Source organism: Ambystoma mexicanum, chromosome 5q (genome assembly GCF_040938575.1).
Source record: "Ambystoma mexicanum isolate Mex_15411 chromosome 5q, UKY_AmexF1_1, whole genome shotgun sequence".
NCBI classification, from domain to species: Eukaryota; Metazoa; Chordata; class Amphibia; order Caudata; family Ambystomatidae; genus Ambystoma; species Ambystoma mexicanum.
Window position 1 is genome coordinate 995,453,843 of NC_090933.1, and position 22,841 is coordinate 995,476,683.

Sequence of the window (22,841 nt, forward strand, 5' to 3'; positions counted from 1 at the left end):
GCCCACGTGCCCAGCCATTTGCTGCCTGCACATCAGCCAGGGGTGCAGTTGCTGTGACCACCCCTGCTGGAACTGAAGACTCCCGATTGGGATTCCATCGCTCCACAGCCCAGCCCCAGGACCCAGTTGCCCACCCACTCCTGCCTCTGGGGTTGCCATGTCCAGCAGAACACCATCGGGCACCACTGGCAACCCCCAGTCAGAGAGGCAGAGGGCCACCAGCTCCAGTGCCAGGGAAGTTGGTGTCCTGGTGGAGCAAGTCCTGGGGCAGTATGATACCCTCTTTGGAAGTTTGCGCGCCGACAATGAAGGACGGACCAGGATCTGGATGGACATCGTGACTGCCATCAACGCGGAGGGGGTGGCAGTCCGCGACTTACATCATGTCAAGAAGCGCTGGGAGGACTTCAGGTCCAGGACCCTGAACAAGGCCCGGCGCCTCGCAAAGGCAGCGGATGCCGAGGGGCGCCGGGGCCAGCTGTCAGACCACCAAATGAGGGTTCTGGAACGTATATGCCCAGTGCTGTACATCCAGATCCTTGAGAGGCAGACCCGTCTGGAGTCGAGCGGTAAGTGTACATGCAGAGTGATTGGACGCTGTGCGTGTCGTGGTGTGCCAGTAGTGTGCAGGATGCACATGTGTTTTTGTAGGGCCATTTAGGGATGTGTATGAACATGGGCGTCCTCTCATGTGTGAGACACATTGATGGTGTATGTGTCGGTAAGCATGCTGGACAAATGCAGGTGTGGGAGCACACATGTTTGAATTTCTGTGTATGTACATTGGCATGGTTGTGGCATGGATGGTGGTTCCCAATGCATGTATCTGCACTGTGTACATGTGCATGTGTGTGTACTTGACAAGTGTGCAACTGTGATGCAACATGGATGCATGTGACACTGATATGTAGAAGGCTGAATGGCAGATCTGACATGTATGGCGATCTCATCACTGCAACAGTTGGAGGAGATGTAGACATGCATGTAAGTGTTGTGGCGTGTGTGCATGTCTACTGCACTCCCTGTGTTTCATGTGATGTCTGGCTCACCTTTGGATGCTCATGCTGTTGTATGTGTATGGATGGTGCTGGCTGTTGTGATATGGCTGTGGAATTGCTCATGTGTGTGAGTTGAAATGACATGTGTGTTGGGGATTGTGATGCCATGTCTGAAGTTCGACACTGCCACTCATGTGCAACTGTCATGTGTGTATCAGTCCATTGTACAGTGCCCTGATGCCTGTGTCCTATCTCTCCCTGTCTGCAGCGTCAACTTATGAAGAGGGCGGAGAGGGTGCTGTGGAGCACAGCGGCAGGGATGGCACCGCCAGCCGGAGACGCAAGGCCCGGCTCCCCTCCCAGGTTGTCATCTCCTCAGGTAGTGAGGAGTCCGGTGCCACGTCCCAGGCCGCAGCTGCCGAGGGTAGGTCCAAGAGGCAGAGGTCGGAGTTGGACTCCTCGGCAGCAGAAGGGGCAGCTGAGACCCCACAGGGTCCGACGGAGGAAGATGGCACGCAGACATCCAGGTTGGTGGGGGGTTTGGTGGAGGAGGAGGCCGTGCAAGGGACAGACACGGGGTCTGGAGGTGGGGATTCCACTGGTGCTAGTGGTGCAGTGCAGGGGCAGGGACAGGAGGCAGCACAGGCCACCGCGGAGGTGCCTGTGTGTAATCCTGCCCCCGATCCTGTGACTGCATCATCCTGCACCAGCAGAGATGCCTACGTCCAGACCCGTTTTCAGGGAGGGGATCCGCTTACAGCAACTAATAATAATAATAATTTGGCATTTATATAGCGCTACGAACCCTCAGGTATCTGAGCGCTGCTTATTATTACCCACGGTGTGGTGCTCATTTATCGAGCTCGGAAGGATGAAAGGCTGAGTTTGGCCCCGCCGGGATTTGAACCTGCGTTAGCAGGCTCTGCACGGATGTCAAAGCGAGCGCTCTACTCGCTGTGCCACTTGACCGGCCTTCCTCTCCCTGCGGACGTGGCTATCCGGGACCGGGTTGAGCCTGTCCTGAGTGGGATGACGTTGCGTCAACGGGGCATGCGAGGTGACCTGCAGTGTTTTCGTGAGGACACTGCACGTCATCTCGAATGCCTCGTTGACCGCGTTGACCTACTGGGACAGCTCACCAGTGCCTGATTCCTCCGTTTGCTGGACCTTGTTCCGACACCCTCCTCACCTGAACCCCATATGCGCCCTCCTCACCTGAACCCCATGCCATCTTCCCACCCATGTATCACCTGGGTACCCTGTGGAGCTGCCTCTGACCCTGTGGCCAGGCTGGTGGAGGACACATCCTTGCCACAGTCGGGTGTCGGACGTCCAGCAGGGGTGGCCACCTCAACAACTGCACCCCAGCCGGAGGAGGATGTGCAGGCAGCAAGAGCCAGGGTATAGGCAGAGGCACAGCAGCAGCAGAAACAAGGTGGGAGCCATGATGGCTCGGGGCCTTCAACATCGGAGGGGCAAGCATCGGCCAGAGGGCAGAAGGACCCAGGACTGGAAGTGTCTTCCGTGTGGCAGCGGTTAGGCCATGCTATAGATGCGGAGCGGCGGCGGGTGGAAGAGGCGCGGCTCACCATGGTCAGGGCGGAGTTCTCCATGCGTCGGGCGTTGAGGCGGGCAGAGTGCCTCGAGGAGACTCGCAGGGAGTTGGAACAGGCCATGAGTGCCTCCCTGCGAGACCTCGGGGCCAGGGCAGAGTCCCACCTCCGGGACATCGACATGGAGTTCGATGATGCCCTGGCCCGGGACACCACAGAGTTAGCCGCAGGACTTTCCTGCCGCCATTGTATATAGTTAGATAGTGTAAGGTTTCCTTTCCTTTTCTTTTTTATTTTGGTTGCGCTTGGACAATGCACCACGTTTTTGTATATAGTTTTTTATTAGGTAGTATTTTTGGTAGGCTTCATTTCTTCAGTTGGGCTCATGGACCCTGGATTGTTCATTTGTACATAGTTCACCATTGGATTATTCTTTTTTTTTTATTTTCACCATGGAGCAATGGATTTCACTTTCTTTTTTCCCTTGGATTTGCTTTGTTGGACTGTGACTTTGGACACCATTTCTTTTGGATTTCTTTGGATTATGATTTCTTGTTTTTTATTCTTTAACGGACATGCAGCATTTCTTTGATTATTCCCATTGTTGTGTGTTTTTTTTAAATTACATTCATATTGTGTTTAATAAATTATTTTCTTCATACTTCGATGTGTGGTATTATCTCATTGGTTTCATGCATGTCATGATATGGGTTTTCACATTCACTTGCACCCATTGTGTGTGTGTGACAGACATGTGTTCATTTACATACTTGCCTTTGGGGTTGTATCATGTAATTGCCTTTTCTATGTGAGTGGATGCAATACTTGGTTGGGTCTTTGGGCTGGGGAGGCTGGCCATAAGGGCCATGATTGAGGATCGTCATGATGTGGGGGCAGGGGGACATGAGTGGGACATGAGTGGGGGCCTGCTGGCAGGTGCCCCGCACTGCTGGGGGGTGGGGGCGCAGGGGGACATGAGTGGGGGCCTGCTGGCAGGTGCCCCGCACTGCTGGGTGGTGGGGGTGCAGGGGGACATGAGTGGGGGCCTGCTGGCAGGTGCCCCGCACTGCTGGGGGGTGGGGGTACAGGGGGACATGAGTGGGGGCCTGCTGGCAGGTGCCCCGCACTGCTGGGGGGTGGGGGTGCAGGGGGACATGAGTGGGGGCCTGCTGGCAGGTTCCCCTGACTGCTGGGGGGTGGGGGTGCAGAGGGACATGAGTGGGGGCCTGCTGGCAGGTGCCCTGCACTGCTGGGGGGTGGGGGTGCAGGGGGACATGAGTGGGGGCCTGCTGGCAGGAGCCCCGCACTGCTGGGGGGTGGGGGTGCAGGGGGACATGAGTGGGGGCCTGCTGGCAGGTGCCCCGCACTGCTGGGGGGTGGAGGTGCAGGGGGACATGAGTGGGGGCCTGCTGACATGTGCCCCGCACTGCTGGGGGGTGGGGGTGCAGGGGGACATGTGTGGGACATGAGTGGGGGCCTGTTGGCAGGTGCCCTGCACTGCTGGGGGGTAGGGGTGCAGGGGGACATGAATGGGGGCCTGCTGGCAGGTTCCCCTGACTGCTGGACGGTGGGGCTGCAGGGGGACATGTGTGGGTCATGAGTGGGGGCCTGCTGGCAGGTGGCCTGCACTGCTGTGGGGTGGGGGCACAGGGGGACATGAGTGGGGGCCTGCTGGCAGGTGCCCCACACTGCTGGGGGGTGGGGGTGCAGGGGGACATGAGTGGGGGCCTGCTGGCAGGTACCCTGCACTGCTGGGGGTTGGGGGTGCGGGTGCAGGGGGACATGAGTGGGGGCCTGCTGGCAGGTGCCCCGCACTGCTGGGGGGTGGGGGTGCAGGGGGACATGAGTGGGGGCCTGCTGGCAGGTGCCCTGCACTGCTGGGGGGTGGGGTGCAGGGGGATATGAGTGGGGGCCTGCTGGCAGGTGCCCCGCACTGCTGGGGGGTGTGGGTGCAGGGGGACATGAGTTGGTGATCAGTAGTGCAAGCTGACATGTGGCTTGGCTGGGGGGCATGCCCATGGTGGATGGGCTGCCTGCGGGACATGACCAGGGGTGCAGGGTAGTCCCCTGTGGTGTGGGCTGCCTGCAGGGGCCGTGGAGGGTATAGAGGTAACACCTGGGAGGACCCACACTGCCAATTCACGTGTAGGACTCCCCGCGCACCCCCAAAACACACGTACCCTGCTCATATCGCGTGTGAAACTTCCCGCGAACCACAGTAATACACATACCCCACTCGCACAGGCCCTTTGGCGTGTGAAACTTTCCATGCACCCCTGAAATACACGTACCCCACTTGCACAGGGCCATTCGCGTGTGAAACTTCCTGCGAACCCCAGTAATACACGTACCCCACTCGCACAGGGCCAATCGCGTGCGAAACTCCCCACGAACCCCAGTAATACACATACCCCACTCGCAAAGGGCCAATCGCTTGTGAAACTTTCCATGCACCCCTGAAATACACGTACCCCACTTGCACAGGGCCATTCGCGTGTGAAACTTCCCGCGCCCCCCAGTAATACACGTACCCCACTCGCACAGGGCCAATTGCGTGTGAAACTTCCTGCGAACCCCAGTAATACACGTACCCCACTCGCACAGGGCCAATCGCGTGCGAAACTTCCCACAAACCCCAGTAATACACGTACCCCACTCGCAAAGGGCCAATCGCGTGTGATACTTTGCGCGAACCCCAGTAATACACGTACCACACTCTCACATGGTCAAGCGCGTGTGAAACTTCCCGCGAACCCCAGTAATACATGTACCCCACTCGCACAGGCCCTTTCGCGTGTGAAACTTCCCGCGAACCCCAGTAATACACGTACCCCACTCGCACAGGGCCAATCACGTGTGAAACTTCCTGCACACCCCCGAAATACACGTACCCCACTCGCACAGGGCCAATCGCATGTGAAACTTCCCGCGAACCCCAGTAATACACGTACCCCACTCGCACAGGGCCAGTCGCGTGTGAAACTTCCCGTGAACCCCAGTAATACATGTACCCCACTCGCACAGGGCCAATCGCGTGTGAAACTTCCCGCGCACCCCCAAAATACACGTACCCCACTCGCACAGGGCCAATCGCGTGTGAAACTTCCCGCGAACCCCAGTAATACACGTTCCCCACTCGCACAGGGCCAATCGCGTGTGAAACTTCCTGAGAAACCCAGTAATACACGTACCCCACTCGCACAGGGCCAATCACGTGCAAAACTTCCCACGAACCCCAGTAATACGCGTACCCCACTCGCAAAGGGCCAATCGCGTGTGAAACTTCCTGCGAACCCCAGTAATACACGTACCCCACTCGCACAGGGCTAATCGCGTGTGAAACTTCCCACGAACCCCAGTAATACACGTACCTCACTCGCACAGGGCCAATCGCATGTGAAACTTCACGCGAACCCCAGTAATACACGTACCCCACTCGCACTGGGCCAAGCGCATGTGAAACTTCCCGCGAACCCCAGTAATAACGTACCCCACTCGCACAGGCCCTTTCGCGTGTGAAACTTCCCGCGAACCCCAGTAATACACGTACCCCACTCGCACAGGGCCAATCGCGTGTGAAACTTCCCGCGAACCCCAGTAATACACGTACCCCACTCGCACAGGGCCAATCACGTGTGAAACTTCCTGCGCACCCCCGAAATACACGTACCCCACTCGCACAGGGACAATCGCGTGTGAAACTTCCCGCGAACCCCAGTAATACACGTACCCCACTCGCACAGGGCCAATCGCGTGTGAAACTTCCCGTGAACCCCAGTAATACACGTACCCCACTCGCACAGGGCCAATCGCGTGTGAAACTTCCCGCAAACCCCAGTAATACACGTACCCCACTCGCACAGGCCCTTTCGCGTGTGAAACTTCCTGCGAACCCCAGTAATACACGTAACCCACTCGCACAGGGCCAATCGCGTGTGAAACTTCCCGCAAACCCCAGTAATACACGTACCCCACTCGCACAGGGCCAATCGCGTGTGAAACTTCCCATGCACCCCGAAATACACGTACCCCACTCGCACAGGGCCAATCGCATGTGAAACGTCCCGCGAACCCCAGTAATACACGTACCCCACTCGCACAGGGCCAATCGCATGTGAAACTTCCCGCAAACCCCAGTAATACACGTACCCCACTCACACAGGGCCAATCGCGTGTGAAACTTCCCACGAACCCCAGTAATACACATACCCCACTCGCACAGGGCCAATCGCATGTGAAACTTCCCGCGAACCCCAGTAATACACGTACCCCACTCACACAGGGCCAATCACGTGTGAAACTTCCCGCGAACCCCAGTAATACACGTACCCCACTCACACAGGGCCAATCGCGTGGGAAACTTCCCGCGCACCCCCGAAATACACATACCCCACTCGCACAGGGCCAATCGCGTGTGAAACTTCCCGCGAACCCCAGTAATACACGTACCCCACTCGCACAGGGCCAATCGCGTGTGAAAAACTTCCTGCGAACCCCAGTAATACACGTTCCCCGCTTGCCGTGCTGGTACAGGGTTAGTGCAGCCCTTTGCGCTGGATTGGGGATTTTGATGGCTTTTCCTTGCGCGAGGGGCATTCTTGGGGGCGTTTACTGGCGCTGCTGCAGGGTCGCTGTGCCACTGTGCGTCACGGCTGGTTTTGGTAGCTAAAATCCATGAATACGCTGTGCGCTGAAATGGATTTTAGCACACGCGGCTGGCGCAGAGATTCGCACGCGCACACTGTGCGCCAGCCGCGTTTGCCACTTGCGCACTCAATTCTATGAATGACCCCCTAAATGTTTATTCAAATGAGTGGTGCAAGCCCCTTCTTTAAAGGTAAAAGACCACAGGCTTGTGGACTAAAGCTAGCCTGCCCTAGTGGTCCAATCATTGTACTGAAAAGGAGCGGACTTTGCACTTATAACATCATACCCAAAGTTCTTTGTGCTAGAAAAAGTGGGGACAGGAAGGAGAGACATGGGTAGAGAAAAGAATTATGGCGGAAACCTCCCTGTACAGAGCTCTCCCCATCTAGACTAACTCTGCCCCTTCCCAATAGCAGCACCCTAGTGTGAGGCCAAGCCCTTGTGAACGGGCGTGCCCTTTGGTTCCTCTTCCCAGCCCATATTCCTGTGGAGTGGCTGTCCCTGGGAAAGGGTGTTACCTCTCCTTACAACGAAACAAAGGGAAGCATTCACCACAGGCTACATTCCTGCCAGTAGGGAATGGTCCAGCTTGTCTGGGGATAAAACACATAACCCTTCCACAACTCCACTGGGCCATAGGGCTGCCACATGTGTGATATCAATTTGATGTGGCTGAAATGATTATGAGCATGCTATCTCAGGCATTACTTATTTTAGAGTTTACTCTTCCACCAGCATGGGTTACGTATGATCATCATAGTTTTATAGTTTTGGTACAGGGTTGAATATCTTAAATGCAGTTGGCTGTCACTGCAGCTGTCAAATGGGCACCTGTGATCTCTGAACCTACTCTCCGGCACTGGTATAGAAGGCACTACAGATCAGGATAGTAATGCAGAAAGGCACCAGTACACAATATGCTTTTGGCAAGGAGCTTACAAAAGGTGTATCTGATCAGCAGAACACCCTTTCAGAGATAGAATTACCTGCATCATTTTATTAATTAAAGGAATGGTTCGGTCAAAAATATGTATTACCCCTACGGGTCGGCCATGTGTTTTTAAGCCTAAGTCGCTTGATTTTAGAAAAATTTCCTATGGACCTTACCCGAGTTTTCGTCCATTAAACACGCGAAAACAGGCATCAGGGAGCTGCCATTTTATGATAATCCTATAATTTCCCCCATCACCCTAGCTGACCTGCTTTTGCGGCACTAAATCATATCCCCCGCCCCTGAGCCTGACATTATCAAAACATTCATATTCCCCGCCTCTCTCCGTGACGTTTCTGTGCTGCATAGGCAAACGCGCCCAGTCGTCTTCTACGCGACTTCACCCAGAACCTGGAAACCAACATAGATCAACTCACAACACAGCGCGCCACAATTCGGAATATGAAACTGTACTTTAAAATCAAACAGCAATACGGCACATTTGGTAAAGTACATTTATTTGACATTAAATGTTTATAGAATATTCAGCAATTGCCATATGAACTCCGAAAGCCATTTATTTTCTTTTATCTCTATCCGCAAATCCGTAAAAGTTTATCGTGAGTCACGTGCTGTTCCTTTATGGTACACAGGGTGTTGGTTTTCGTTAAAAGAAGCACTGTTGTCGCATGTTGAACCGCAAGGCTGTTCCATCAAGTAGGCACTAGGCCAGCGTAAAGGTTGATATGTTGCTTCTAGCCGCTAGTACCGCGTAAGGGCATATGGGCCCTTGGCGATCGTCCCATAAAATCATCAGAATTGTGCAGTTGTTTACATTAAGCTGCAGCTGGTGGTTAAAAAAACCATCTGCTGGTTTCTGAAACTGGTGGCAGTAGCAAAAGGGAAGGATATACCTGTTTTGAAAACATAAAATGTATAATTAGTCTCGCCAGCCGATCTTTATTAATATTATTCATTTTATTTATTACGGCCGAGCCGAAACTATTTGCTTTCAAGGATAGTGCAATGGAGTATGTTCGACTCTAAAATCAATGCGAAAAGTAACAAAATAAATCGAGGTTAGCACACAATGAGAAACGACTGTTTGTCTACATGCGTGTGGAATGTGGACCTGCATGCCCATGTGCCCGCTACAAGGACGATCACACAAACGTTTTCCAAGCTCTTCATTCATTCATTTATTCATGCATCCATTCATTAATTCTTCATTCCGGTATAAAAGCATCTAAAGAGTTACTTACATTATATTTGCAATTTCCATTGTGTCTCTGCGTAATGCAGTCCGTAATTCCCACTGTGCTCTTGACAACGATTTTTCGTATACTGAACTAACATGAAACTCGGTCTAGTTTCAGAATTTTCTGCCTTATCATCTCTTACGTTATTGCACCCCCACCCCCTTCAAATGAAGTTCTTTTGGCATGGTCCCTGTCTCTCAAGGTCAAAAAACAATAGAACCTTATACTGCCAGTGCGAGTTGTGGGCCTCTTTAGGGCGCGAGCTGAAAATCAAAGCCGCTGACCTTCACTAGAAATGAGCATACATTCTTTCTTTGCAACATCCTGTAGTAAAGCCATCTGTGAGAATTTGAAGTTTCGTATCCATCTATGTACTGCACCTCAATGTGCAAATGCAAACTGGCTTCTCTCCCATCTGCAACGGCTCGCTTGGCGCGTTCTAAGGCCCCCAACTTTGTCCTCCTTCTCTGCGAGCTTTGAAGCCCCAAAGAACCATAACTATTGAGACTTAATTTTTTGGGGAAGGTCAGGGAATGTATAAAGTACCCGAGGAGTTGAGTTGAAAGTGAGATTTATTGTTTGTTTTATTATTTGCAATACGCAAGCCTCCCCTCGGTTAACAGTGCGCAGCATTTACAAGAGATTGAGAAAATGAGTTACATCAACAAAAATATATACATACACATATAGACAAGGTCAGCAATATGAGGTGAATAGAGAGAGAATTCAAAGATGACACCCAGGTTGTTCTGAACCCAGGATGGTGAAGGTAGGGGTTAGGGTTAGCGTACTTTGTATGCACACTGTACAATAACATTTACTTACAAAAAGACAATCGTATTACAATTATTTAAACCGGGATTTGTACTTCACAACCAGCTTTCCTTTGGGTGGACATGGCACAGTGGCAATGTTGGGTGGCAATGGATCAGTGCTCTGCACAGAAACGTTCAAAATTCCATATCTGTGCTTCTCTAATACAGCAACAATAAGGCTTTTGACAAAGTCGAACTCCATTTCCTCATAGACTGGTTTGATCACCCATTGCTTACTTCTTTTTGAAAAGGCCTTAGTGTAGCGAGGCATCCTTACATTACCCTTAGTCCTAGATTGTTCACAGCCGAGATTCTCGTTATGGGGCAAGACCGCTAGTGGAGTCCTATGTCCCATGCCCTGTATGCGGAAATGCAAGCGCTTTGGCCTGTAGTTTAGGCACATATTGTGGAACACCTCCAAACCTCCTGTGTGACAGAATTCTGTCAGTCCCCTCAAATCTCTTGATAGAGTTTTATCGAAAACAATCTTTTCAATGGCTTTGTGTGTCGGTGAAGATGGATTCAACCACTTCTTCTTCCGTGCCTCCAGTGGGGACAAAGGGCCATGTTCACATTGGTGGAAATGTAGGTTTTCTGACCAGCGGTGCACGTTGGTACAGTGGTGCATCAGTGACCGCCATTTTTCAAGTAGTATTTCCACTGACCCTTCACAAGTTTTGGAGCTCCGCCAAAGATGGTTGCTGATAGACTGGGACCACTCTGAAATACTTTCCAAACCATTTTTTTTTCCCTGTAGCCGATATTTTCTTATTGATTGATTTAGCAAGATGCCATACGTCAAATTGATGTATAATATGTGGGAACTGCTCTCTCATTGTCTTGGCAATTGAAACATGTCTGTCCGTGGCTATGAGGTCGATGTGCATTCCCCTCGATTGCAGATATTCCACTGATTTTATAAATCATAGTTTCTCCATGGCCACTGAGGATGTACATTGTGTTACATGCACGACCACCAAACTCACAATTTTCTTACTATCCATGTCCTGAAAGTGGTAGGTGCAGTACTTGGCAGAAAATCCAGGGCTGTCGCACTGTCCATCGCCCGCTAGCCTGAATCGTTTGCCTTCGAATGTACTTGCTAGAGACAATTGTTCAATTTTCCAAGCATCACTAATGGCCGGAAACAGATAATCACGTTGGTATTTGTAGTACTGCGTTTTTTAAATGAAATGGAGTCCCACAAACTGAAAGAAAGACTCTAACTTTCTAAAACTGGAGCCACTAAAAAGCAATGCAGCTTCACACAGTAGATTGCCTGCTGGCAGTTTCCCCAGCATCGGTTGTGCAGACCATGAAAACGTATGATGTAATGTACAGGCGGCATGTATTGTGACGTTACTGCCTTGTTTTTGACGAGTCACATGAATCAATGGCTTCCCACATACTTTCCCTCTGACGGAATGCCCACATTTCAGCATACTTATAATATCCATCAAACAACTGTCGAATACTATGTATTTGCCCTCTTTCATTAGACTGTCATCCTGCGCCAAAGTTGTTTCGGCCTGTGACGTTGAGGACATATCACCACATTTGAAAGAAATATCGCTGCTATCAAGTTCTCATGCGTCGGTGAATGCTGCTGCTGGTTCATTCTCTGTCATTTCAACATCTGCTACTTCAACATTGATGGGAGAACACAACAATGTCGACAGCTTTTTTGGTGGCAATTTTTTGGCGGGTGTAGATTGTGTGAATTGATCTGCGACTACTTCAGAGCTATCTTCAATACATCCAGTATCATGTTGTTGCGGTGGTGCGGTCGTACTGTAGCAATGGTCCAATACAACTTTGCTGGATTCTCCGGACACATTCATTTCATTTTCTGTACATTGGACATGAGCATTCCGAGTCTCAACACGCCGCGTCTGAATTAATAGTTCCTCCATAGCCTCCATAGTGTAAATGGTCTGGCAAGCAACATCTCTCATTCGCTTCACTGTTTGAGTATGTATAGTTCGTAGACCCACGGGTAACTAGAGGACAGGAAAAGGGATGTTCAGTTTAAACACAAGATAAAGTATAGTACAATTGACTGGGAAAAAAAACATAAAATAGTCCCCAGCACAAAAACATTTCTAAAGTTATGAACTGTTTGTAACTAATCTTATTTTTGTTTCTTTTCTTTGCAACTTTTTTGACTCGACCTTCAACATCTGCACGCTGTTGCTCCGATACGTATCCGCATGTCTCCCCTTCCTCTTGCGCTGCAACGACTATATTTTCTGTATCCGCATAGACAGCACGGAATGAGGCTCCATCGACTCCCTCAAACATTGTATTTTCATTACTGTGTATCAAAATATTGTTAGCATAAAATACACGTGAGGACGAACACACATGTACATCTCAATAGCCAAACACGATTTAAACATTGTGTGGAACAATCAAACGACAAGTATTCGAGCTCTGATGACCTAGTTCGATGGAGCTGTCAGTATCCATACCTCTGGCTCTGCATGGACTGCCACGAATGATTGTATTGAAGAGGAGGCATCAGCAACTCCCTGAAACACAGTACTTGCGTTAGTATGGTTTTCAATATTGTAAACATAACACACACTTGGGGACGACGCCACAGGTACATCTAAAGAGATAACCACAAATGTTGCATTGCCTAAAAGAATCAAGGAATATTTAAATATGATCAGATTTAATTGACTTATTTCTCCGATTTCTTTACATCTGCATCATCTAAATATGATCTTGTGATTGTAGTGGAAGCTCCATCGTCTCCCTGAAACACAGTACTTGCGTTAATAGGGAAGAAAGTATAGCAAATGGAATCACGTTATATGATCACGCTCGATGGAGCTGTCAGTATCCATACCTCTTGCTGCTGAAGAATATCTAGGGCTGTGGTCAATGTGGTGCGCGCTTCCGAAAGATGTTGCACCGATTCGTATCCGCATGGTCCCGCTTCCCCTGGAATTACTTGAATGTCAGGCTGCGCATCAAGTGCGTGGGTTGACGCTTCAACAACTGCCTGAAACATAGTATTTGCATTAGTAAGGATTACAATATTGAAAACACAACACACACTTGGGGTCGACCGCACAGGTACATATCAATGGCTAACCACGAATGAAACATGGTGTAGAACAATCAAACGTCAAGTGTTCCAGTCCTGATGATCACGGTCGATGGAGCTGTCAGTATCCATACCTCGTGCTGCTGAAGAACATCTAGGGCTGTTGTCAATGTGGTGGACGCTTCAGCATCTCCCTGAAAGACAGTACTTGCATTAGTATGGATAACACTAATTATAACTGAAAACAAACACCAGGGGACGACAACTAAGGTGTATATCAATTGGAAAGCACTAACCGAACGATTGGTAAAATAATCACACGATACATAAAAACTATTACTTGACATGCATAAAACAAGTCTGTAGCGGAATAGCCAAGTATGATTACCTGATACGCGCTAGAAGTGGTTGATAACTGCGAGCAAGTCACGGAAGTAGAATGTTCTTGCTTCAGATTCAAGGGATAGCTAAGAAGTTGTAAAGGTAAATTATTGTTTGATAATGAAATGCCAATATTTAAAATTGCCATGTAAGGAGACAGAATACTTGAGTAACGCGCAATATAGCACAGTTCCCTGTGCCCATATTTAGATTTTGTTTGTGGGTTATGAAATCTAAAAATAATATATTGATAAATGTCATTATTCAAAAAGCTATACACTCATATCAATGTCGAAAGTATAACAACGCCTAAAATATCAATTAATCCATTTGGCTACCTACACACTACCGCAAGGCCTAAAGGTAAAAACGGACACTTGACTCACCAGTGGCGGAATGTGAACGAATAGAGTGGGAATAGCGTTTGCGAGCAATTTTCGTGTCGATCGCCGTTAATTCTTCTTTGTTACCTAAGATGTGGTGTATATGTTCGAAGGAAAGTGCCGGCTGCAGATTCGGTATCAATCACCCCTCTTGTCCTCAAAGACTTGTTGGACTCTACTTTCCAGCTCATCCAGTGGATATCCGCAATGTCTGACCCATTCTCTTATTCGATCAACAGTTTTCGGGAATACATGCATTGTAGTGCCTTCAGATTTAGCATGGGTCTTCGAAGGACAACCGCTAATCGAACAGGCAGGCATTGTTGAAAATTCTGAAAAGTAAATATCAAGATTATTATAAAACCTTGATGAATAAAAATGTCATAATAAAGTAATGAACCATACCATGCTCAATGCAAGGTTTGTTTTGGTCGCCGGAACTATACCAGTTCATCATGTGCGGCTTAGTATTTGCATAAGTTACAGAAATGTTTTAAATTATGTGACTAAACTCTGAACATGTGACTCGTCCATTGACTGTTCTGTCTTGCACGAAAAGGAAACATGCTTACATTATGGACTGGACCCCCGAAGGATGCAATTCGATGACAATTGACACAGATGAAAATAAATAGATCTATTGATGGCATAACAATTGAAACTGAAGTCAATAGCAATGAGACCAATGACCATAGCTCTATTGGGTACTGTAATCGCAAATAGAAATGTAAAAATGACCGAAATATGACTAGGATACATGGCCTTACCTTGACCAACAAACAGTTGGATTCAGCAGGCCGAGCAGTATGTTGCAGGAGAACAGGTAGATGGCCACAGGTAGCACACTGACGAGTTTGCTCGAAGCAGTCACAGATAGCACGACGACGAGCAGATTAGCATAGATCCCAGTGCTTCTCAGGTAGAAGATTCAGGAGTTGACATCAAGTGGTTTATAAAGTATTAGAAACAGGGGTGTGTTTGTGAATGAAGTGTGTATGTCGTGGTATTATGTGGTTTCCAGGGGGGCGGCCTGCCTCAGGGGAGGCCTGCCTGGAGACACGGGGTCTGAGGAGGCCATGTGAGCGATGGCCCCCGGGCGTGGGATACCTTTTGAAGTGTACATGCTGTTTGGCACCTTGGCCGTTTGCGCCCGTGACAGCCCCCCATGCCAGCGCTCATCCCCGGGTGCGAGCCGCCTTTGATAGAGGGGGGTGGGATGGATGGGCCTGGGGCGTGCAGATAAGGCACAGGAAGACTGCTGAATGGAGACACCCTTATGTGGATTGCAGGGGGGCGGCCTGCCTCAGCGGAGGCCTGCCTGGAGATACAGGGTCTGAGGAGGCCATGTGAGGGATGGATGGGCCTGGGGCGTGCAGGCAAGTGTGTGGCAGCGAGGGGCCATCAGGCCCCTCTCATCCTTTACCTCTCAGTAGAAACTCGTACCAAGTGCCTCCAGTAGTGGGTTCGCCCCTTGCCCTTATGTGATGTTAACTTTGGATGACATTCGCGTAGATGGGACCACTGAGCAGGACACGGGGCATCCATTTTTGTACCCCCTTTCCACTCCATCTTGGTGACCAGGCCTCACTGCGCAGAGCACATGGCCCCCACCCTCGTTCCCACTCTGACTGGAAAACTCCAGAGGTATTTGCAATAGCTAATAAATGTAACACATCACTCTTCCTCTGAGATCACGGTCCTGCATGTGAACCAGCCTGAACTAAGCACATAGCTCGTTCATCTCCACAAACGTGTCCTTGCCCACACACCCTCGCCAGTGGAAACTTACTGCCATTCTGACCCTGTGTCCCTGCAAGGTATTCTCTTCATGTGCCAGACCACTGACCACGCAATGATGCCCACCTAGCAGATCCCCAACTAACATTAGACCCCTACTGCAGTATATCGTTGCCTATCAATAACAAATGCCACATACCGGAGATTCTTGTGAGCACAGACCCACACTTCAAACAGTGTATTATAGTGGTCAAGACCCTTAACCTAAGGCCTGTATAATCCAATGTTAATTGATAGTATAGATATATGTGTGACTTTTATAGAGACATAACCGACTGAAAGACTTTGAACAAGTGTTATTTAGTGCATGCATTATTGAGAATATATTATGTTAGCTTAGATAGTGACCACCGTGCTTCACAGCGACCTGACCTTCACCCATTCCGAGCACAGATGTCTGACGTCCATCCTTGAATGGAGACACACTTGATTCATTAAAAAAATTGAAACAACCGTTGTTAAAATATATGTGGTGTTTTATTTTGTATCTTATTTTGATGACACAAAAATACAAGACTTTAAACATTGTACAGGTCAGGTTATTTATTTATTTATATTTGGAAAGCGCGCTTGCAGCCCATAAGGCATTGAGGCACTGTTACAGAAAATGAAGGACATATGATTTACAGACAGGTGACCGAAGGTCTCATAGTTGCACAGGAACAAGCACAGATGCAGGAACTGACATTTGCATATTCATTTGCATATTCATAGTGGAGCGAGAGGCAATTTAAACAAAGAGCCTGGTTTTGATGGCTTTGCGAAAAGCTTGGTGTGACTCGATCAATCTTAAATGGGGTGGGAACGCGTTCCAGTGCATGGCTGCCTGGGTGGGGAAGCTGGAGCCACCAGCGCGCACCTTACGCGTCGTGTGCGAGTGTGCTTGGTGATTCTGTGTGTCAGGTATGGAGGGGCAAGTTCGTGAAGGCATTTGTGGGTGAGGGCGAGAGTTTTGAAGACAATTCTCTCTTTGACAGGGAGCCAGTGTGCCTGTCTTCTGATTTCGGAGATATGGTCTCTTCTTGCGGTACCTATGGCTGCCCTCAGTGCGTTGCTTTGGACTAGCTGCAATTTAGCAATGTTTTTGTTGGAGGTCCCAACGAGAAGGGCATTTCAGTAGTCTAGCCTTGACCCGATAATTGCCCTAGCAATGGTGAGGCAGTTAAGGTGGGACAGGAAGGGCCTGGCAGCATTAAGGACTTTGGAGTAGTAGGCTGAGGATGCGGCGATGGCATTGACCTGTCTGTCCATGGACAAACCAGAGTCCAGGTAGACTCCGAGTGTCTTAACGTGGTTGGAGACCTTGATGGGAATGTTGTCGATGGTGAAGGAGGCGTACTGATCTCCGAGGCTGCCCAGTGTGAAGGGTGACCCGATGAGTAGTAGTTCAGTTTTCTCACTGTTCAGGCAGAGCCAATTCTCTGCCATCCATGACTGGATGGTAGAGTAGATGGTGGTGAGGGTTATGGTATCTGTTAGGTAATCGCCCGTGAGAGGGATAAGTACCTGCGTGTCATCCGCATAATTAGTATATGAGATGCCTAGGGTGTCGAGGATGCTGAACAGGGGCCTCGTAAAGAGGTTGTATAGCGTGGGCGCAATACAGGATCCCTGAGGAACGCCACAGGTGATGAGGCTGGTAGTGGCGGAGGCTGAGTCGGAAAAGACTTTCATGGCCCTTTCTTGGAGAAAGGAGGTGATCCATTGACAGGCTTTGGTGGAGAAGTTAGCTCGGGAGGCTAGGTGGTGGCACATAGTGTTGTGGTCCACCAGGTCAAAGGCAGCGGAAAGATCCAGGACCAATAGGAGAGCAGGTTTGCCTGCGTCTCTAAGATCGTCCATTTGGTTCTTTAAGTCGTTTGCAGCACAGCGAGAGAAAATCCCCTGTACTGTCCGCTGTCACTCGGGAACGTTTCTCTTATGGCACGAACGGCACAGGCGGGTATCACTCTTCGAACGCGGTGTCCAAGCCTCTCGTGGAGCCACCATGTAAAGGAACGATAGGCCACCAGCCGGTACCACCTGTGAAAAGGAATGAAACAAACTGTTTTTAAATGACCAAGATAAGTTTAATAAACGTTTGTTGTCAATGACAATTCTTGTAATTAATGGCATTCTGCTCGGACAAATGCTATCTAGACACTGCACACTAATGAACGACTTTCATGCGTTACAATGATATGTATATGTCATTTTGGATATAGTAGAAGACCATGAAATAGGAGTGGCATGACAAGCAGAGTATACTTACTCGTTACTTGGATTACGAGGACGAACAGTTGCGCGAAGTCCGTGCATAAGCACCATCATTATCCTCAACACGGACCGTGTGAGGCAGGCTGCCCTGAAGTCTGGCAGCTCGGTGATGCATTGCGGTCGTGGCTCGCCTTCCGAAATGTAGGCCACGCATCCCGAGTTTTCACAGCAGCAGCAGTTCTCGTCCTCGGTTGGCATTAGCTCACACCGATTGCATGTGCACCAGGTAGAAACACCGTCCATGCAACTAGGTCCAGGATCTTCAGCTGTTGAATCGTCCTCCCAACTGCTGTCCGAAGACCCATCGTTTTCGCGTGTTTCCCTTTCCAGTAGTTCCTCCTCGCTATACTCGGGCTCGTACATGTAGGGCATTATTATAGCCATTGTGTGTTAAACAAACTAAAATAATTTATAGCGGTGGTACTGGTATCTGTTCACATGGGCTACAAGCAACCAAGGTAGCTGACCAGAGCACAGAAACGAGTCACAGAATACTCAAAGTAACACAGAGAGAGGAATGGAATCGAACGTCTGCTGCTGTGTGTTGTGAAACGGTCTGTTTATACTTATTGAGGAAAGAGGCGTCCTGCGATTTCCATGGCGACACGTCATTAGCTGAAGCGCAGCGAATGTTGACACGAGACGTGCTTTGGCGTTGTTAAATGGGTGGTACGCGTCTGCTGATGACAGGCTCAGGGGCGGGGGATATGATTTAGTGCCGCAAAAGCAGGTCAGTCAGGGCGATGGGGGAAATGATAGGATTATCACAAAATGGCAGCTCCCTGATGCCTGTTTTCGCGTGCATTTAATGGACGAAAACTCGGGTAAGGTCCATAGGAAATTTTTCTAAAATCGAGTGCACCATTCCTTTAATAAAATTCAAGACAAACTAGTACGTAAATTAGAGAGTAGTAAAATTTGTGAAAGTGTGGTTGCATGATGCGCCAATAAGCCTGGAATGTGGAAGAATTTTGCCAAATGTTTGAGTCACTGCAAAGGTGACTGAAGAGAAAGGAGACTTTACTCGAGGGAAGGTTTAGTACAAAACATAACTTGTAGGGTATGGTTGTGTGATGGGTTCAACATGTGGTCAAACAACCCCTCTGGGTATTTAGGCTTTCATTGCCCAGACAGTATGATTTTTACCACATACACGTGTGGGACTACCTACCAGCTTCATTTAAAGGGCTACTTTCGAGTTATAGCCATTCATGAACTGAGTGCCACTCATGTGCACTATTTATTTATTATGTATTTATTATTGTGCTTTTTGTAGTGCTACCTGCCACTTCCTGACTGTTTCAAACACGTCTCCTCCTTGTACAGAACAAGACAAAAATGTAAAACATAACAGGACATGGCACAATATAACATAATGAACTTGTATAAGGTAACAAACAAATAAATAGAAAATGAAAAGGAGAAACACTCTTAAAACCAAAGCTGCAATTCGGTTACAAGATTGCAATTGGGAAATGAGAACGAAGAAAGGAAAACGCAAGTCTGTAGCAGGGTTCAGTATACATGAGGTGAGGGAGGAAGTGGAAGTCCAAACTGTGGTTGAGGGGGCTGGTGTTACAGAATCAACGTGTTTCAATACCAGTTCGGGAGGGTTCACCAAATGTGCTCCTTTCTTTTGCTTATTGATTCTCTTGTTATTCCCCACTGAAGTGAACAGACCCGTCATATTGTCAGTTCACCTGCGCCAAACATCTTATCCTAAACAGCTACGTTGGCAGCTGCCTAGTGACTCCGTCAGGGCAGCATCAGAAAAATATTAGCTTTGTGCACATGGACCAGCAAAACCATTTACCTCTACAGTCTTTCTTCTATCTAGACCTTCCCCTTCCCAGTCCAAGACCACACAAGTTAAAGCAACACCATCTGTATCACACTCCGCACCAAGGCTGCTGCAGTGGACTCCATTGAATCCTTCCCTTTTTTTCTTCCAAGACCAGGTGGCTCAGTGGTCACAGGCAGCACTCCTCCACCCCCAAATCCTCAACCTGCTCGACTTTCGGTCCTCTGTAGAATCAGCTCTTTTCCTCCACCCCTACTGCCCCTTTCAACACATCTTCTGGTTCACCACTGCTTCGTATAGAGCCACTTCCCATCACTAAATCAGAGTTTGACAGGCCGATAGCATCCATTAGGTATCACCTATGGCTACATCATTGCAATTGATACATTTGTCACCAGCTGCTGCGTTAAACCTGCATCCAGCGTCACCTAGTGTCAACTGCCCTCTAGGTGGCACAAATATAAGTGAACCTCAGCAGACATAGTAGCCTCATTTGAGAGTACATAAAGCTTGCTGACAAATCCTAGGCTGATAAGAAAAGAGAAAAAGGTCCTCTATCCTAAAGACATCCATACAGACTTAAGACGATCTACTGTTCACCACACGTGGCACTACTTTTTTGTGTCATGACAGGAAGATCATGGTAGCCTTTCAGAGTGATCCAGTATCAAAAGTGTAGTATTGAGATGCCCTTCTGTTGGAAAATTCAGGTTGAAAGCCACAAGGATTGACAACTACTAACGTAGTGTTCCCAAACAGTCAGTTTATAATTGTCAGAAGCCTAAAGGTCAAGCCAAAAATAAAGCAAATATCTATTGGGATTAAGAGATCTCTAAAGTGGCTGGTCATAGGGGAGACCCATTTGCTTATTCCAAGTCTGGTCTTTCTTTATTAAATGAGTTTCTGATAAGAGAGGCTATTGCCTTCGTTTGATTGATTTTACAATCCAGGTCTGTGTGTTCCACACCTTACTAACCAGCATGCCCTACCCACTGTTCACAAATTATGGAAATGATTGAGCAAACCTTGCTTTCAAAAATAGTTCACAAATCACTCAAGGCGTTTTTTTTCATTATATGCTGAACTAGCTAATGAAACAGTGTTACTTCTCCCAAAACCCCCCACATCTATCGGGATTCAAATTGACAAATGGACTCCCCCCCAAGTATTTTCCACAGCTACTTATGATCTACAAATGGGTAAGTGTGTAACTTACTCTCTATACAAAAGCGGTCCTGCTTTTGAAGAATTGGTACTTCTCAAGCCTGCCCAGCCACTTTCACCTTTGTAAACCATAACCTATTTTGTGATACTGATTAACAAACATTTAAGAAAGGAACCCTCAACACATAGCAAATAACTTCTCAACGCTAATCTACCCACCGTTTTGAGTGCCCTCATCCAACTGCAATAGGAAGAGACTACAATTGGAAGTAATGACCTATCTGTGTCCCTTAAATATATCTGTTTCTTTACATTTTCCCCACTATTTACTCCATAGCAGTGCATGTGGTATCAATAGCAACCATATCAAAAGTCCATCCAGTCTCATATGACGCTCACCCCTTACCCCGCCAACACGCTACTCTTATCCTATTATGTGTAATAGGGGCTGGGTCCAGCCTTACCTTTTTTGTATTAGCCCACAAGCCAAGCTGGACAGGCATCACACTAGTCCATGGGTCCATACACACATCCGATCACAAATTAACTCTAAGGTTATGTTTAACCAGTGTGCTTATTTGCAACCAATGGCAGTTCTAGTTTTAAAGCGTTTACTACACTTTGAAAATTGAAAAAAGGCAGTGATGCAGCAAAGCAGAATGTTGCTTTACATTAAAATGAAACCAATGATTCAGAAAAAACTTAACTGTTGGATTTAACATCTCCGTTTTTTTTCCACCCACAGTACAAAGTACTTGAGAGGATGGAAGGACTGAGAGAAGATTAGGAACAAGAGTGGTAAAATAAGGGGTGAAAAAGAAAGAAGACGAGATGAAGAAAAGCAAGTAGACAGATGAGACGAAGACAACAAGGACAAACGAGGAAAGAAGGGTGAGGAAACAAGGATGGAAGTAAAGAAAGGAGTCAACCCTGATTGGAGGAGACAAAGGTGTGCATACTACCTTTCAAGGCTGCAAATACTCAGCTCAACAGAGGAACATGGTTTGCAGAAAGAGTTTAAAAAAAAGAGATTTCTTAGGAATACACATAGTATTGTGTCAAGGTAGTTATCACTTGGTAATTCTCCTTAAAAGGTCTTGCCCATGACACCTTGCAGCAGTTGTAAAGAAACTTTAGAAACAGTAATGTGTTGATTGAACATATACTTGTCATCCTATATTATTCTGAGTACAAGAAGTTGCCTCCATAATTTAAAAGAATATTTATGAAGCACAAAAGCCCAAAACAGAATTAAACCCAATTTTCAACCAAATAATTTGTCTGGTTATTATGGGTTTTTTTGATTACGCCCACGGCTCAATGGGGCTTAAACAAACTATAAAGACCATAAGGTTTCAAAGACAAACTGGGTTACCCCAACAGTGGTTACTCTCTCCCAAATGTATTTTACTGTTCAAATGTTGCTTTTCTTGCGAGCTTCTGATAGTTTTGCTGACGTGACATGAAATAGACAGAAAACAAAATCGAAAAATCAGAGTTGTATATAAAACACAACAAGAGGCCTGTAGAAACTCAGAATGTTATTAATGTGATTCTAGGTTTGCCCTGCTTGTCCATTAAATATGGATGGATGGATTCCGTTGTTCTTTGGAACAACAGAATGGACATTTTAATCCTGGCATCCCCACTAGTGCACAATTGTCTGATGTTAAGGAATTCACTTCACTGCCACGTTACTCAGTGTTGCCCAGTTCAGGGGATCGTAAAAATGGCCCAACCATAATATGTGTTACAATAAGTACTTTGAGAAAGTTTGGAAAATTTGCTAGCACAGCGTTTT

General features: G+C 48.1%; 1 long non-coding RNA gene across 2 annotated transcripts in view; it reads left to right on the top strand.

Moving 5' to 3' along the window:
• LOC138497834 (uncharacterized) overlaps nt 1–22,303 on the top strand; it is a 172,569-nt gene extending 150,266 nt beyond the window's left edge. For both annotated transcript variants that reach the window (XR_011278652.1, XR_011278653.1), the window contains one exon: nt 21,786–22,303. This is a non-coding gene — a long non-coding RNA (uncharacterized lncRNA). The remainder of the gene's footprint in view (nt 1–21,785) is intronic.
• Nucleotides 22,304–22,841: the final 538 nt, after the last annotated feature.